Here is a 13,295-nt window from a genome sequence, read left to right on the forward strand (position 1 = left end):
GTGATAGAAACACGCGGTTTTCATATTTAAGTTCCTTAGGTCTACACGGTCATTTTAAGCCTAACCCCGGGTCTCTACGACCCCGGGAAGTCATGTTAAACTGAAGTTACAGACGACAGATCTGTCAAAAAAACAAAAAATGCTAATGCTAAATAAACATGCTAATTAGCTGTATGTTAATGAGATGTATGTTAATTAGCTGTGTGTATGTTAATGAGCTGTATGCTAATGAGATTCATGCTAATGAGATTCATGCTAATGAGCTGTATGTTAATGAGCTGTATGTTAATGAGCTGTGTGTGTATGTTAATGAGCTGTATGTTAATGAGCTTCATGCTAATGAGCTGTATGTTAATGAGCTGTATGTTAATTAGCTGTGTGTGTATGTTAATGAGCTGTATGTTAATGAGCTTCATGCTAATGAGCTGTATGTTAATGAGATGTATGTTAATGAGCTGTGTGTATGTTAATGAGCTGTATGTTAATGAGCTTCATGCTAATGAGCTGTATGTTAATGAGATGTATGTTAATGAGCTGTGTGTGTATGTTAATGAGCTGTATGTTAATGAGCTTCATGCTAATTAGCTGTATGTTAATGAGATGTATGTTAATTAGCTGTGTGTGTATGTTAATGAGCTGTATGTTAATGAGCTTCATGCTAATTAGCTGTATGTTAATGAGATGTATGTTAATGAGCTGTGTGTGTATGTTAATGAGCTTCATGCTAATGAGATTCATGCTAATGAGATTCATGCTAATGAGCTGTATGTTAATGAGCTGTATGTTAATGAGCTGTGTGTGTATGTTAATGAGCTGTATGTTAATGAGCTTCATGCTAATGAGCTGTATGTTAATGAGCTGTATGTTAATGAGCTGTGTGTGTATGTTAATGAGCTGTATGTTAATGAGCTTCATGCTAATGAGCTGTATGTTAATGAGCTGTATGTTAATTAGCTGTGTGTGTATGTTAATGAGCTGTATGTTAATGAGCTTCATGCTAATGAGCTGTATGTTAATGAGATGTATGTTAATGAGCTGTGTGTATGTTAATGAGCTGTATGTTAATGAGCTTCATGCTAATGAGCTGTATGTTAATGAGATGTATGTTAATGAGCTGTGTGTGTATGTTAATGAGCTGTATGTTAATGAGCTTCATGCTAATTAGCTGTATGTTAATGAGATGTATGTTAATTAGCTGTGTGTGTATGTTAATGAGCTGTATGTTAATGAGCTTCATGCTAATTAGCTGTATGTTAATGAGATGTATGTTAATTAGCTGTGTGTGTATGTTAATGAGCTTCATGCTAATGAGATTCATGCTAATGAGATTCATGCTAATGAGCTGTATGTTAATGAGCTGTATGTTAATGAGCTGTGTGTGTATGTTAATGAGCTGTATGTTAATGAGCTTCATGCTAATGAGCTGTATGTTAATGAGATGTATGTTAATTAGCTGTGTGTGTATGTTAATGAGCTGTATGCTAATGAGATTCATGCTAATGAGCTGTATGTTAATGAGATGTATGTTAATGAGCTGTGTGTGTATGTTAATGAGCTGTATGTTAATGAGCTTCATGCTAATTAGCTGTATGTTAATGAGATGTATGTTAATTAGCTGTGTGTGTATGTTAATGAGCTGTATGTTAATGAGCTTCATGCTAATGAGATTCATGCTAATGAGCTGTATGTTAATGAGCTGTGTAAAAGTGGGCGGAGCTTAAATCAAAGTGGGAGGAGCTTAAATCAAAGTGGGCGGAGCTTAAATCAAAGTGGGAGGAGCTTAAATCAAAGTGGGAGGAGCTTAAATCAAAGTGGGAGGAGCTTAAATCAAAGTGGGAGGAGCTTAAGTCAAAGTGGGCGGAGCTTAAATCAAAGTGGGAGGAGCTTAAGTCAAAGTGGGCGGAGCTTAAATCAAAGTGGGAGGAGCTTAAGTCAGAGTGGGCGGAGCTTAAATCAAAGTGGGAGGAGCTTAAGTCAAAGTGGGCGGAGCTTAAATCAAAGCGGGAGGAGCTTAAATCAAAGTGGGAGGAGCTTAAATCAAAGTGGGAGGAGCTTAAATCAAAGTGGGCGGAGCTTAAATCAAAGTGGGAGGAGCTTAAATCAAAGTGGGAGGAGCTTAAATCAAAGTGGGAGGAGCTTAAATCAAAGTGGGAGGAGCTTAAGTCAAAGTGGGCGGAGCTTAAATCAAAGTGGGAGGAGCTTAAGTCAAAGTGGGCGGAGCTTAAATCAAAGTGGGAGGAGCTTAAGTCAGAGTGGGCGGAGCTTAAATCAAAGTGGGAGGAGCTTAAGTCAAAGTGGGCGGAGCTTAAATCAAAGCGGGAGGAGCTTAAATCAAAGTGGGAGGAGCTTAAATCAAAGTGGGAGGAGCTTAAGTCAAAGTGGGCGGAGCTTAAGTCAAAGTGGGAGGAGCTTAAGTCAAAGTGGGCGGAGCTTAAATCAAAGTGGGAGGAGTTTAGGTCAAAGTGGGCGGAGCTTAAATCAAAGTGGGCGGAGCTTAAATCAAAGTGGGCGGAGCTTAAATCAAAGTGGGAGGAGCTTAAATCAAAGTGGGAGGAGCTTAAGGCAAAGTGGGCAGAGCTTAAATCAAAGTGGGCGGAGCTTAAGTCAAAGTGGGAGGAGCTTAAATCAAAGTGGGAGGAGCTTAAATCAAAGTGGGAGGAGCTTAAATCAAAGTGGGAGGAGCTTAAGTCAAAGTGGGAGGAGCTTAAGTCAAAGTGGGCGGAGCTTAAGTCAAAGTGGGAGGAGCTTAAAGCAAAGTGGGAGGAGCTTAAAGCAAAGTGGGAGGAGCTTAAATCAAAGTGGGAGGAGCTTAAATCAAAGTGGGAGGAGCTTAAGTCAAAGTGGGCGGAGCTTAAATCAAAGTGGGAGGAGCTTAAGTCAAAGTGGGAGGAGCTTAAGTCAAAGTGGGAGGAGCTTAAGTCAAAGTGGGCGGAGCTTAAATCAAAGTGGGAGGAGCTTAAGTCAAAGTGGGCGGAGCTTAAGTCAAAGTGGGCGGAGCTTAAGTCAAAGTGGGAGGAGCTTAAATCAAAGTGGGAGGAGCTTAAATCAAAGTGGGAGGAGCTTAAGTCAAAGTGGGAGGAGCTTAAGTCAAAGTGGGAGGAGCTTAAGCCTACTTACAGACACACGGACACGGACACGCACACGCACACGCACACACACACACACACACACACACACACACACACACACACACACACATACACACACACACACACACACACACACACACACAGGTGGTAGACAGAACAGAACTATGGTTTGAGTAAAACTAATGTAATAAGCACTGTGCAAAATACCCGTCAATAATCGAGGGGGGGTCCCCATCTCCCGTTTATTGCACAATATACCGGTCGAAGATTAAGTAAGTAAGTAAGCCTATATATGACAATAGATTGTTACATTTCAACATTAAAATATACCTGTGTGTGTTTTTTTTAAGTATTGTATTATTTTGTCAATGTCAGTTTTAATAATCATAAGTTATGAGATCATGTTTACAGCGGCAGACGCTAGAACGCTCGGGTTCCGTGGGATTTCACTTTTTAGTGCTCGCCGCAAAACCTGGTCTCTCCATCGCAAACTGCAGTGATAATAACTGGACTAGAGTCAACTAGTGTGTTGACAAAGCAGACAACGAACATTGATTGAAATACAAGGTAAGAACCATTTCACTTCGACGTTATGACAGGATCTTTCACATAATGCTATACAATATGTCATGGATGCAAGCCAAAGCTTAAAAACATTGTAGTGACCATTGCAAGTGACAAATCAATATTATAATTTAAAAAAGAATAATTTTGGAGACCCCCCTCAAATATTGCTGTTGAGGCTTTCAGGGGGTCTCAGGTGTTAATCAGGGGGGTCGAGCCCCCCTGGACCCCCCCGGATTTCGCACACTGGTAATAAGCCTACATTTGCATGGGTGTGATAAACATATGTGTCTGTTCTTCCTTGACTGGATGTGTGCTGTGCTGGCTTATATTCACATGCATGCCAGTATAGTCTAGCAGGAAGGGCCCTCAGATGTTGAGATACCCCTACCCGAGGTAGAACAAATGACAACAATGATTTTTCTTATCTTTAGGGTCTCCCATTAATGAAATTGATTGTTGTCAACTTTTATTTTTGGGGAAATTAGGTTTTTTTGGTTGTTCTTTAGAGCTACCCCAATCCCTGAAAAAGACCCAAATTAGACCAGGCCGAATATGGGGAAGGTGACAAAAAAGCCCATAACTTGAGAATGATCACTCTTTTCCTCTTCAGATTTGCTGAGGTATGAACCAGGTGGTTGTCCTACATCCTAGTTTTAAACAGTCGAATTTATCAGTTCCTCCGTGGCGCAGCGCGTTCGTTCGTGCGCCACTCATTCATAGGTACAGGGTTCGAATCCCAGGTCTGGCGGAAGAAATGGTACTGATGAGCATTTTCGTTAATGGCCAAAAAAACATCTCTATGCCCTGGGACAAAACATCTCTATGCCCTGGGACAAGAAGAAGAAGAAGAAGAAGAAGAAGAAGAAGAAGAAGAAGAAGAAGAAGAAGAAGTCCCCTCTAATATAGAGTATAAAGTCACACTACGGGGCGTATAACTCTGGCTATGAATGTGATAGAAACACGCGGTTTTCATATTTAAGTTCATTAGGTCTACACGGTCATTTTAAGCCTAACCCCAGCCCTCTACGACCCCGGGAAGTCATGTTAAACTGAAGTTACAGACGACAAGAAGTCCAAAATAGATAGGGAAATAGAGTCACACTACGGGGCGTATAACTCTGGCTATGAATGTGATAGAAACACGCGGTTTTCATATTTAAGTTCCTTAGGTCTACACGGTCATTTTAAGCCTAACCCCGGGTCTCTACGACCCCGGGAAGTCATGTTAAACTGAAGTTACAGACGACAGATCTGTCAAAAAAACAAAAAATGCTAATGCTAAATAAACATGCTAATTAGCTGTATGTTAATGAGATGTATGTTAATTAGCTGTGTGTATGTTAATGAGCTGTATGCTAATGAGATTCATGCTAATGAGATTCATGCTAATGAGCTGTATGTTAATGAGCTGTATGTTAATGAGCTGTGTGTGTATGTTAATGAGCTGTATGTTAATGAGCTTCATGCTAATGAGCTGTATGTTAATGAGCTGTATGTTAATTAGCTGTGTGTGTATGTTAATGAGCTGTATGTTAATGAGCTTCATGCTAATGAGCTGTATGTTAATGAGATGTATGTTAATGAGCTGTGTGTATGTTAATGAGCTGTATGTTAATGAGCTTCATGCTAATGAGCTGTATGTTAATGAGATGTATGTTAATGAGCTGTGTGTGTATGTTAATGAGCTGTATGTTAATGAGCTTCATGCTAATTAGCTGTATGTTAATGAGATGTATGTTAATTAGCTGTGTGTGTATGTTAATGAGCTGTATGTTAATGAGCTTCATGCTAATTAGCTGTATGTTAATGAGATGTATGTTAATTAGCTGTGTGTGTATGTTAATGAGCTTCATGCTAATGAGATTCATGCTAATGAGATTCATGCTAATGAGCTGTATGTTAATGAGCTGTATGTTAATGAGCTGTGTGTGTATGTTAATGAGCTGTATGTTAATGAGCTTCATGCTAATGAGCTGTATGTTAATGAGATGTATGTTAATGAGCTGTGTGTGTATGTTAATGAGCTGTATGTTAATGAGCTTCATGCTAATGAGCTGTATGTTAATGAGATGTATGTTAATGAGCTGTGTGTGTATGTTAATGAGCTGTATGTTAATGAGCTTCATGCTAATGAGCTGTATGTTAATGAGATGTATGTTAATTAGCTGTGTGTGTATGTTAATGAGCTGTATGCTAATGAGATTCATGCTAATGAGCTGTATGTTAATGAGATGTATGTTAATGAGCTGTGTGTGTATGTTAATGAGCTGTATGTTAATGAGCTTCATGCTAATTAGCTGTATGTTAATGAGATGTATGTTAATTAGCTGTGTGTGTATGTTAATGAGCTGTATGTTAATGAGCTTCATGCTAATGAGATTCATGCTAATGAGCTGTATGTTAATGAGCTGTGTAAAAGTGGGAGGAGCTTAAATCAAAGTGGGAGGAGCTTAAATCAAAGTGGGAGGAGCTTAAATCAAAGTGGGAGGAGCTTAAGTCAAAGTGGGCGGAGCTTAAATCAAAGTGGGAGGAGCTTAAGTCAAAGTGGGAGGAGCTTAAGTCAAAGTGGGAGGAGCTTAAGTCAAAGTGGGCGGAGCTTAAATCAAAGTGGGAGGAGCTTAAGTCAAAGTGGGCGGAGCTTAAGTCAAAGTGGGCGGAGCTTAAGTCAAAGTGGGAGGAGCTTAAATCAAAGTGGGAGGAGCTTAAATCAAAGTGGGAGGAGCTTAAGTCAAAGTGGGAGGAGCTTAAGTCAAAGTGGGAGGAGCTTAAGCCTACTTACAGACACACGGACACGGACACGCACACGCACACGCACACACACACACACACACACACACACACACACACACATACACACACACACACACACACACACACACACACACAGGTGGTAGACAGAACAGAACTATGGTTTGAGTAAAACTAATGTAATAAGCACTGTGCAAAATACCCGTCAATAATCGAGGGGGGGTCCCCATCTCCCGTTTATTGCACAATATACCGGTCGAAGATTAAGTAAGTAAGTAAGCCTATATATGACAATAGATTGTTACATTTCAACATTAAAATATACCTGTGTGTGTTTTTTTAAGTATTGTATTATTTTGTCAATGTCAGTTTTAATAATCATAAGTTATGAGATCATGTTTACAGCGGCAGACGCTAGAACGCTCGGGTTCCGTGGGATTTCACTTTTTAGTGCTCGCCGCAAAACCTGGTCTCTCCATCGCAAACTGCAGTGATAATAACTGGACTACAGTCAACTAGTGTGTTGACAAAGCAGACAACGAACATTGATTGAAATACAAGGTAAGAACCATTTCACTTCGATGTTATGACAGGATCTTTCACATAATGCTATACAATATGTCATGGATGCAAGCCAAAGCTTAAAAACATTGTAGTGACCATTGCAAGTGACAAATCAATATTATAATTTAAAAAAGAATAATTTTGGAGACCCCCCTCAAATATTGCTGTTGAGGCTTTCAGGGGGTCTCAGGTGTTAATCAGGGGGGTCGAGCCCCCCTGGACCCCCCCGGATTTCGCACACTGGTAATAAGCCTACATTTGCATGGGTGTGATAAACATATGTGTCTGTTCTTCCTTGACTGGATGTGTGCTGTGCTGGCTTATATTCACATGCATGCCAGTATAGTCTAGCAGGAAGGGCCCTCAGATGTTGAGATACCCCTACCCGAGGTAGAACAAATGACAACAATGATTTTTCTTATCTTTAGGGTCTCCCATTAATGAAATTGATTGTTGTCAACTTTTATTTTTGGGGAAATTAGGTTTTTTTGGTTGTTCTTTAGAGCTACCCCAATCCCTGAAAAAGACCCAAATTAGACCAGGCCGAATATGGGGAAGGTGACAAAAAAGCCCATAACTTGAGAATGATCACTCTTTTCCTCTTCAGATTTGCTGAGGTATGAACCAGGTGGTTGTCCTACATCCTAGTTTTAAACAGTCGAATTTATCAGTTCCTCCGTGGCGCAGCGCGTTCGTTCGTGCGCCACTCATTCATAGGTACAGGGTTCGAATCCCAGGTCTGGCGGAAGAAATGGTACTGATGAGCATTTTCGTTAATGGCCAAAAAAACATCTCTATGCCCTGGGACAAAACATCTCTATGCCCTGGGACAAGAAGAAGAAGAAGAAGAAGAAGAAGAAGAAGAAGAAGAAGAAGAAGAAGAAGTCCCCTCTAATATAGAGTATAAAGTCACACTACGGGGCGTATAACTCTGGCTATGAATGTGATAGAAACACGCGGTTTTCATATTTAAGTTCATTAGGTCTACACGGTCATTTTAAGCCTAACCCCAGCCCTCTACGACCCCGGGAAGTCATGTTAAACTGAAGTTACAGACGACAAGAAGTCCAAAATAGATAGGGAAATAGAGTCACACTACGGGGCGTATAACTCTGGCTATGAATGTGATAGAAACACGCGGTTTTCATATTTAAGTTCCTTAGGTCTACACGGTCATTTTAAGCCTAACCCCGGGTCTCTACGACCCCGGGAAGTCATGTTAAACTGAAGTTACAGACGACAGATCTGTCAAAAAAACAAAAAATGCTAATGCTAAATAAACATGCTAATTAGCTGTATGTTAATGAGATGTATGTTAATTAGCTGTGTGTATGTTAATGAGCTGTATGCTAATGAGATTCATGCTAATGAGATTCATGCTAATGAGCTGTATGTTAATGAGCTGTATGTTAATGAGCTGTGTGTGTATGTTAATGAGCTGTATGTTAATGAGCTTCATGCTAATGAGCTGTATGTTAATGAGCTGTATGTTAATTAGCTGTGTGTGTATGTTAATGAGCTGTATGTTAATGAGCTTCATGCTAATGAGCTGTATGTTAATGAGATGTATGTTAATGAGCTGTGTGTATGTTAATGAGCTGTATGTTAATGAGCTTCATGCTAATGAGCTGTATGTTAATGAGATGTATGTTAATGAGCTGTGTGTGTATGTTAATGAGCTGTATGTTAATGAGCTTCATGCTAATTAGCTGTATGTTAATGAGATGTATGTTAATTAGCTGTGTGTGTATGTTAATGAGCTGTATGTTAATGAGCTTCATGCTAATTAGCTGTATGTTAATGAGATGTATGTTAATTAGCTGTGTGTGTATGTTAATGAGCTTCATGCTAATGAGATTCATGCTAATGAGATTCATGCTAATGAGCTGTATGTTAATGAGCTGTATGTTAATGAGCTGTGTGTGTATGTTAATGAGCTGTATGTTAATGAGCTTCATGCTAATGAGCTGTATGTTAATGAGATGTATGTTAATGAGCTGTGTGTGTATGTTAATGAGCTGTATGTTAATGAGCTTCATGCTAATGAGCTGTATGTTAATGAGATGTATGTTAATGAGCTGTGTGTGTATGTTAATGAGCTGTATGTTAATGAGCTTCATGCTAATGAGCTGTATGTTAATGAGATGTATGTTAATTAGCTGTGTGTGTATGTTAATGAGCTGTATGCTAATGAGATTCATGCTAATGAGCTGTATGTTAATGAGATGTATGTTAATGAGCTGTGTGTGTATGTTAATGAGCTGTATGTTAATGAGCTTCATGCTAATTAGCTGTATGTTAATGAGATGTATGTTAATTAGCTGTGTGTGTATGTTAATGAGCTGTATGTTAATGAGCTTCATGCTAATGAGATTCATGCTAATGAGCTGTATGTTAATGAGCTGTGTAAAAGTGGGAGGAGCTTAAATCAAAGTGGGAGGAGCTTAAATCAAAGTGGGAGGAGCTTAAATCAAAGTGGGAGGAGCTTAAGTCAAAGTGGGCGGAGCTTAAATCAAAGTGGGAGGAGCTTAAGTCAAAGTGGGAGGAGCTTAAGTCAAAGTGGGAGGAGCTTAAGTCAAAGTGGGCGGAGCTTAAATCAAAGTGGGAGGAGCTTAAGTCAAAGTGGGCGGAGCTTAAGTCAAAGTGGGCGGAGCTTAAGTCAAAGTGGGAGGAGCTTAAATCAAAGTGGGAGGAGCTTAAATCAAAGTGGGAGGAGCTTAAGTCAAAGTGGGAGGAGCTTAAGTCAAAGTGGGAGGAGCTTAAGCCTACTTACAGACACACGGACACGGACACGCACACGCACACGCACACACACACACACACACACACACACACACACACATACACACACACACACACACACACACACACACACACACACAGGTGGTAGACAGAACAGAACTATGGTTTGAGTAAAACTAATGTAATAAGCACTGTGCAAAATACCCGTCAATAATCGAGGGGGGGTCCCCATCTCCCGTTTATTGCACAATATACCGGTCGAAGATTAAGTAAGTAAGTAAGCCTATATATGACAATAGATTGTTACATTTCAACATTAAAATATACCTGTGTGTGTTTTTTTAAGTATTGTATTATTTTGTCAATGTCAGTTTTAATAATCATAAGTTATGAGATCATGTTTACAGCGGCAGACGCTAGAACGCTCGGGTTCCGTGGGATTTCACTTTTTAGTGCTCGCCGCAAAACCTGGTCTCTCCATCGCAAACTGCAGTGATAATAACTGGACTACAGTCAACTAGTGTGTTGACAAAGCAGACAACGAACATTGATTGAAATACAAGGTAAGAACCATTTCACTTCGATGTTATGACAGGATCTTTCACATAATGCTATACAATATGTCATGGATGCAAGCCAAAGCTTAAAAACATTGTAGTGACCATTGCAAGTGACAAATCAATATTATAATTTAAAAAAGAATAATTTTGGAGACCCCCCTCAAATATTGCTGTTGAGGCTTTCAGGGGGTCTCAGGTGTTAATCAGGGGGGTCGAGCCCCCCTGGACCCCCCCGGATTTCGCACACTGGTAATAAGCCTACATTTGCATGGGTGTGATAAACATATGTGTCTGTTCTTCCTTGACTGGATGTGTGCTGTGCTGGCTTATATTCACATGCATGCCAGTATAGTCTAGCAGGAAGGGCCCTCAGATGTTGAGATACCCCTACCCGAGGTAGAACAAATGACAACAATGATTTTTCTTATCTTTAGGGTCTCCCATTAATGAAATTGATTGTTGTCAACTTTTATTTTTGGGGAAATTAGGTTTTTTTGGTTGTTCTTTAGAGCTACCCCAATCCCTGAAAAAGACCCAAATTAGACCAGGCCGAATATGGGGAAGGTGACAAAAAAGCCCATAACTTGAGAATGATCACTCTTTTCCTCTTCAGATTTGCTGAGGTATGAACCAGGTGGTTGTCCTACATCCTAGTTTTAAACAGTCGAATTTATCAGTTCCTCCGTGGCGCAGCGCGTTCGTTCGTGCGCCACTCATTCATAGGTACAGGGTTCGAATCCCAGGTCTGGCGGAAGAAATGGTACTGATGAGCATTTTCGTTAATGGCCAAAAAAACATCTCTATGCCCTGGGACAAAACATCTCTATGCCCTGGGACAAGAAGAAGAAGAAGAAGAAGAAGAAGAAGAAGAAGAAGTCCCCTCTAATATAGAGTATAAAGTCACACTACGGGGCGTATAACTCTGGCTATGAATGTGATAGAAACACGCGGTTTTCATATTTAAGTTCATTAGGTCTACACGGTCATTTTAAGCCTAACCCCAGCCCTCTACGACCCCGGGAAGTCATGTTAAACTGAAGTTACAGACGACAAGAAGTCCAAAATAGATAGGGAAATAGAGTCACACTACGGGGCGTATAACTCTGGCTATGAATGTGATAGAAACACGCGGTTTTCATATTTAAGTTCCTTAGGTCTACACGGTCATTTTAAGCCTAACCCCGGGTCTCTACGACCCCGGGAAGTCATGTTAAACTGAAGTTACAGACGACAGATCTGTCAAAAAAACAAAAAATGCTAATGCTAAATAAACATGCTAATTAGCTGTATGTTAATGAGATGTATGTTAATTAGCTGTGTGTATGTTAATGAGCTGTATGCTAATGAGATTCATGCTAATGAGATTCATGCTAATGAGCTGTATGTTAATGAGCTGTATGTTAATGAGCTGTGTGTGTATGTTAATGAGCTGTATGTTAATGAGCTTCATGCTAATGAGCTGTATGTTAATGAGCTGTATGTTAATTAGCTGTGTGTGTATGTTAATGAGCTGTATGTTAATGAGCTTCATGCTAATGAGCTGTATGTTAATGAGATGTATGTTAATGAGCTGTGTGTATGTTAATGAGCTGTATGTTAATGAGCTTCATGCTAATGAGCTGTATGTTAATGAGATGTATGTTAATGAGCTGTGTGTGTATGTTAATGAGCTGTATGTTAATGAGCTTCATGCTAATTAGCTGTATGTTAATGAGATGTATGTTAATTAGCTGTGTGTGTATGTTAATGAGCTGTATGTTAATGAGCTTCATGCTAATTAGCTGTATGTTAATGAGATGTATGTTAATTAGCTGTGTGTGTATGTTAATGAGCTTCATGCTAATGAGATTCATGCTAATGAGATTCATGCTAATGAGCTGTATGTTAATGAGCTGTATGTTAATGAGCTGTGTGTGTATGTTAATGAGCTGTATGTTAATGAGCTTCATGCTAATGAGCTGTATGTTAATGAGATGTATGTTAATGAGCTGTGTGTGTATGTTAATGAGCTGTATGTTAATGAGCTTCATGCTAATGAGCTGTATGTTAATGAGATGTATGTTAATGAGCTGTGTGTGTATGTTAATGAGCTGTATGTTAATGAGCTTCATGCTAATGAGCTGTATGTTAATGAGATGTATGTTAATTAGCTGTGTGTGTATGTTAATGAGCTGTATGCTAATGAGATTCATGCTAATGAGCTGTATGTTAATGAGATGTATGTTAATGAGCTGTGTGTGTATGTTAATGAGCTGTATGTTAATGAGCTTCATGCTAATTAGCTGTATGTTAATGAGATGTATGTTAATTAGCTGTGTGTGTATGTTAATGAGCTGTATGTTAATGAGCTTCATGCTAATGAGATTCATGCTAATGAGCTGTATGTTAATGAGCTGTGTAAAAGTGGGCGGAGCTTAAATCAAAGTGGGAGGAGCTTAAATCAAAGTGGGCGGAGCTTAAATCAAAGTGGGAGGAGCTTAAATCAAAGTGGGAGGAGCTTAAATCAAAGTGGGAGGAGCTTAAATCAAAGTGGGAGGAGCTTAAGTCAAAGTGGGCGGAGCTTAAATCAAAGTGGGAGGAGCTTAAGTCAAAGTGGGCGGAGCTTAAATCAAAGTGGGAGGAGCTTAAGTCAGAGTGGGCGGAGCTTAAATCAAAGTGGGAGGAGCTTAAGTCAAAGTGGGCGGAGCTTAAATCAAAGCGGGAGGAGCTTAAATCAAAGTGGGAGGAGCTTAAATCAAAGTGGGAGGAGCTTAAGTCAAAGTGGGCGGAGCTTAAGTCAAAGTGGGAGGAGCTTAAGTCAAAGTGGGCGGAGCTTAAATCAAAGTGGGAGGAGCTTAAATCAAAGTGGGAGGAGTTTAGGTCAAAGTGGGCGGAGCTTAAATCAAAGTGGGCGGAGCTTAAATCAAAGTGGGCGGAGCTTAAATCAAAGTGGGAGGAGCTTAAATCAAAGTGGGAGGAGCTTAAGGCAAAGTGGGCAGAGCTTAAATCAAAGTGGGCGGAGCTTAAGTCAAAGTGGGAGGAGCTT

Source organism: Nansenia antarctica (genome assembly GCF_963989245.1).
Source record: "Nansenia antarctica genome assembly, chromosome: 19".
Taxonomy (NCBI): Eukaryota; Metazoa; Chordata; class Actinopteri; order Argentiniformes; family Microstomatidae; genus Nansenia; species Nansenia antarctica.